Genomic DNA, 5,781 nt, shown 5'->3' with positions numbered 1-5,781 from the left:
AAGTCCTCACTTGGATCCGTGCCAATGACACTTAGCTCGACCTCCCCCTCCCACATAGACACTAGATGCCTGCAACCAGCTGAATGACATCCGATCAACTAGACTGAACCGTAGTTCCGCATTTCTTTATTTCGTTGATCTAACGTGAACTGTATAAACTGCACTTTTCTTGATTTAATTGCGAACTGCATAACGTGTATTTCTCCTGTAACTAAGTTCTTAAGCAATCTTGTACTGTTTGCGCCCAGCTACCCCTTCGGGTTTGGTTCTGCGCTATACCAAATAAACAAACAAACAAACAAACAAACTGTTCTTCTGCTGGCGACTCAAATATTTGACTCGTATTCTTATGCTATTGACAATAATTGTAATAGATAAGATTAGAAACTAATGTTGCGTCTCCCCAGAGTAGGTGGAGGGAAAGACATAAACCACCATAGAATGCACAAGGATGAAAAAGAGTCTCCCAGAGACTTGCGCCAAAACAAGGTAGCTTGTAAATTTTAATTGTCACAAATAACCAACTGCTTACCAATTTAAGCATTTAAGCATGAACCCCAGAATATAACTTGGGGAATGATTCTATACAACATGGATTACTGCAGTAATCTTTAGATGAGCCTCCCTAAAAATACCAACAGACAAGTGCAACTAATCCAGACTAAAGCAGCAAGAGTTGTTCAGAGCCAGTGAACTCATCACCCCGGAGCTTAAAAGATGTCTGCTGGCTCCAGGTGGAGCAAGGGATTGAGCTCTAAATTCTCTGCCTGTAACTTTGCAAGCAATGTCAAGCGCTGTTCATCATGTACTTGCAGAGCCCACAGCTGTTATGCGTTACTTCATGATAGATAATTGCCTCCCAACTCACGTTGGTTCCCATGTCACAGCACTAGTCATTTCTGTCAAAGCAATCGTTATATTCCTGCACTGTAATGGAGACCCAAATCATACACTGTTCAGTCTATGGTCTACCAAATTCCCAGACAACCTACAATACTTTGAGGCCCTAACAATAGCAATTAGGTACTATACCAAAGTCGCGTAACCTAACATGATGCACCCACTAAGGGCCCAGATATCTGCCCTCCCACATCACCAAATAACCCCTATCATCATTTCTCAGATCATCTTCGGCCAAAAACCTTTTGTGCCTCCCAATCAAGAAACCCAGAACAGGAACTAGTGGTTTGTCCTTCTAATGCCCCCAACTGTGGCAAAATCACTTGCTCTACCTCAAGAACCTGGAGTACCCAGCAAAATTCAGGAGGCCAATCGAGCAGACTACGCTGTACCAACCTGTCACAGCGGCTTTAAACAATCCCTGATGTCCTGAATGCACGACTATAACACCCTGTATGCCTGTATCACCAGCACTAACCTCACGCAAGCTGCTTCAGACCCAGAAATAGGAAACCCCCACTATTGCGAATGGTCTCCTCTGGTCCTTATCCCCTTTCTTCTCACGTTAATGTTTCACTCCCCGTCTTTATCATTTTCTTTCGCCTCCCCATTCTTTGGCGTCCCTTTGCGCCATGATGTATGTTATTTTGAGGCCTATCTGGAGTGAGAATTTCTGCCTGTGTTTCCAATTGTTTGCTGTGGGATTTTCAGCATAAAACACAACAGTTGTGCTAATTCTATTGACACTTGTCTTGATCTAGGAGTTCTGTTCTCAGAGCCTGCAGCCTGTCTGATGTGTGCAATGTCCCCCAGGTTTTTTCAATTGCTTTCATCAGTATTTGTTGCATAAAAACACCAGCGTGAGCCATATACCTATGTGGTTGGGGCATATCCTGAGACATGGGGTCCTGCTGCTGTTCATGCCCCAGAGGGTTCTCCAAATAGTCGTACAAGCGGCCCCTCGGAAACCTACTTATTGACCATCCTCTTCTGTCCCACACCTGTAAATGGCCTCCCTAGTATTATGGGATGCCCGCCCATCTAGTCCTGCAGCGTAGTGTACAATTTCGGCATAACACCTGGGCATCTATATATTTATGTAGGGGACCCACCTCTGAAACAATAAGTGCTTTATTCTTTGTTGGATATTTTTTCCCGGCTGTATCTGTCTTAAATAGTAACTACAGTCGGAAGTGTGGAATCCTGGGTGAAGCACTGAGACATTGAATCTAGAGTTGCTTTCTAAAGCCAGCAAACACTGGCAAAAAGCAAAGGTGGGAAAATGTGTAAGTTGTTGCTCAAAGGCCTGCTGCCTTTGGGGTCTTATAAGGGCATACAAAGGGAACACACTTTGCTTCCCCTCTTACAGCAAAAGAAGTCACTGGGAGGGAACTGCTGATGCAAACCCAGTGACTCCACATGTAAGCCGGATTGGGCGAATACCAGAGGAATCTAACTTCAAAGGAACGAAGCTGCGGATCCACCAACAAATGAAAAAGGGTGTGTGTACCCCTTCCTAACATGTATCCCATGTCTGAAACCCTCTGTATTCCCTCTCCCAAAGTCCTTCCAGGTGTACCCTTAATAGTCCATCCTTCTAATTGCATCCGATTTTGTTCCTTTTTACCTTATGTCCTTGTGAAGCGTTCTCTGGCTTCATAGCTATGCGCTATATTAAAGCCAGCATATATGTTGTATGTGGAGCATGTTGCATAAATCACCAATTTGCTTTTTGTACTTATAGGCTTAAGAGTCAGAACACAGTCACAATATAACCTTCATGGATCTGTCTAATTGCACAAAAAAAGAAAGGAAACAGAGTCAATAATAGGCCTCATCACAAGTCTTGCGCTAACCCTTAAAAGCGGCAGTAACAGAATTAGCGCCGCCAATACTGCTCTCCTGGATAATGAGCCAGCACAAATACCGCCGACTACAAAATCTGCCGGCACTATTACAGCCGGCCACATGAGGCGCAAACACAGGCGCATCACAAGTCCATGTTCGGCGGTAATCGGCGCTAATACCGCCGAAAATCCGACGCAGTTAGCTACTTATAGTCATACATGTATCTGGGAAAGCAAATGTGTACACAATCACATTCTTGATTTGTATAGCTCAATGCTAATATTTGCTCCAACCATGAAAGACATACATAGATTAGGTTATTCCTGTCCCATTGCTGTTCAACATGTTTTGTAATTATGTCACCATGGGACACAGTATACAAACCCTCTTGGTGGAAAAGCCAATGTGAAAAGTTATTCCACTCACCTTTCTCGCCCACACACATGAACATATTCACCTGTGAGGTGGTCTGTAGATGAGGTGGAAGGTGATAGATTCCTTGTGCGATAGAGGGAACCGGCAGGCAAATGATTCGAATGAGCTTGTTCTGGGAGACGGGATGATGGAGCATGGCCAATCACTCCTGTGGATGATTGCCACTCCGCCTCGTGCCATTCCTGGCCGGTTGGCATGTTTAATGCAGTATCCTTGGGATAGGAGGACATCGAAAACATGTGGGGAAGATGGGGTAAATCATGTTTCAGGGATCAACAGGGCATCAAGGTTATTGTACGAAATGAGGGACGCGATCTCTGCAATGTGAGCGACTGCTGAGTGAGCATTGATCAACGTGAGAGGGCGTGCACATGTGATCTGTGGGTGTTGCATGGAGGCAAGAACAATATTGATGGGATGAGGTTTTCTAGGTTAGCTTGCTGGGGCTGCACAGGGCACTTGGCCATTCGAATCCTAGTGAGAGTGTGGCTTGGCTGTGGAGGGAGGAGACACATTGTGAGGTCTTTTGGTGAGTAACAGTAGTATCGATTAGTTTGTAGGTGAAATGCAGTTTAGCAGGCCAGTCCCTTAGCCCTATCAGGCTCAAACAGGCACAAACGGGCGAGGTCCTTGTCTTCGACGTCCTTTGCTGAAGACACCGGTGATGTGGATGCCTAAGGAGAACTGATTAAATAGGTGGTGGGCGGAGCATCTGAGTGGCAGGGCCTGGTCACGAAACCATCAGCCTACTCAATGTTGTCTGTCTGGAGCTGGTTTAGAGTCCTTAAATAGAAGCTTGCAAGGCATGAAGACTGGAGGTGGGTGGAGCAACTGAGTGGTAGGGAGCCTACTCAATGCTATCTGTTTGGAGCTGGCCTAGAGTCCTTAAGGAGAGGCTTGGAAGGTGGCCGAAAACTGGAAGTGGGCAGAGCAACTGAGTGGCAGAGGCTGGCTCTTGTTTCAGTGGGATATCAGTTACCCCAGTGTTAAGCCTATAGTATGTATTGCCTTTAGCTTTGAAAGCTCAGTTTATCTCCAAGTTAAGAAAGCCTAACAATTGCAACATCAGCACTCTTTTGCTTTAGAGGTGGATAACTTGTAGTGCTCTGGACCGGCCGCTGGATGGCGACCTAGGTGTAGCATGTGACTCTTGGCAGATACAAGCGAGAGCAAGACTATTTGTGGGTAAGTAACATCTACCACATACATTCTTTTTAGTTTTCCGGTAGGATAAAATAAGACAAGCAAATAACTGTGAAGAAGCATATACCAACAAAGCATTTAAAACACAGAAATGGGGTTAGGGTGATACTCCCTGCATACAAGGCAATATGCTAAAATAAAAACCCAACAGGTACGCACTAGGCATATGTATTACTCAGCAGGAGGGAAACCTTGTGAAACATTATTGAAAATCAGGTCCCAGGTGGCCAATAACTAGACAGTAGGATTAATGAAGCAAGAGTGGCCCTAAAGAGTGAGTATTTCACCTCTAAAAACAGAAACCATGTAACCACATGAGGTTTCTGTAACACGATTACTTCCTATGACACAGAATGAACTGCAATTATTTATTCTACTAACATCTAACATAAATCACTGGGATCTTCTAAAACTACAATTCTTATCTTATTAACTCCAGGGCTCTGACGAGGGGCTGGGAAAATGCCGTAATCTATGGAAGTAATTTCTTAAAACACTTCGCAGGAGCTTTATCGATTTCCTAATGCGGATCAACAAGCCCATTAGATCTGGGTCTACCAGTGAAGGAGTAGACATCTCCCTTTTACGACATTTGTGTTATACCTCCACAGAACAAGCCATCCTATATGGATTGTTTTGGGAACACTTTGTGTCTGCTTTTGTTTGTCCTAATTAGCATTTTTCGCACTTTCCAGTCATCTTTTGAACAGGCCGATGGCAGTTATTAAATATTTACCCTTTTTCGCAGATCACTCATTCCCTTTTTAGCTGTAATAATGCACTTAAGAGGGCCATATACTCAAATGGCCTCTCTGCATGTTTAAGTCCTGGTAAAGATGGCCTGTCCTTTGTTGGCTGTCCTTCTACCTTGCCAGGGAGTGTAGGGCCCCCTTTCCTCACATGCACCTTCTTGGGCTTCTTGCAAGAAACCTGCAAAAGCTCTCCTTTGTGTCTGTGCTGGCAGAACGTGGGGAGGGGCACTGTCTGTCCCCAATCGACATTCTTCCAGTACCTTGAGTGTTGCTGGGAAGATTCTAGGAGTCTATTGGATAGCCACCTCCAAGGTTCAATGTTGCAAGTGTCCATATTGAAAGGCTATGGTCGCTCCAAGCCCATATTCTGGAAATAAGGAGCTAAGCTGGACCCATAAAACAACTCGACCACTGGAGCTGAGAAAACCAGAAGACGAAAATGAGTGAGGGACGCCAGAGGACAGCTACAGTAACCAGCTCAGCCAATACCACTGCATCGTAAACCCTGACCATCTAATTGACAGGGAAGAACACGGCAAGGTGTCTTCCTCCCTTTGACTGGTGGAACCAACCAGTCACCTGTCCTGCTTTAGGTGGCAGGTAATGAAATGCAAGGCCGAGCATCTGGATCTCGGTCTTGCTG

Source organism: Ambystoma mexicanum, chromosome 3p, assembly GCF_040938575.1.
Source record: "Ambystoma mexicanum isolate Mex_15411 chromosome 3p, UKY_AmexF1_1, whole genome shotgun sequence".
NCBI classification, from domain to species: domain Eukaryota; kingdom Metazoa; phylum Chordata; class Amphibia; order Caudata; family Ambystomatidae; genus Ambystoma; species Ambystoma mexicanum.
Note: the sequence above shows the minus strand (reverse complement) of the source record.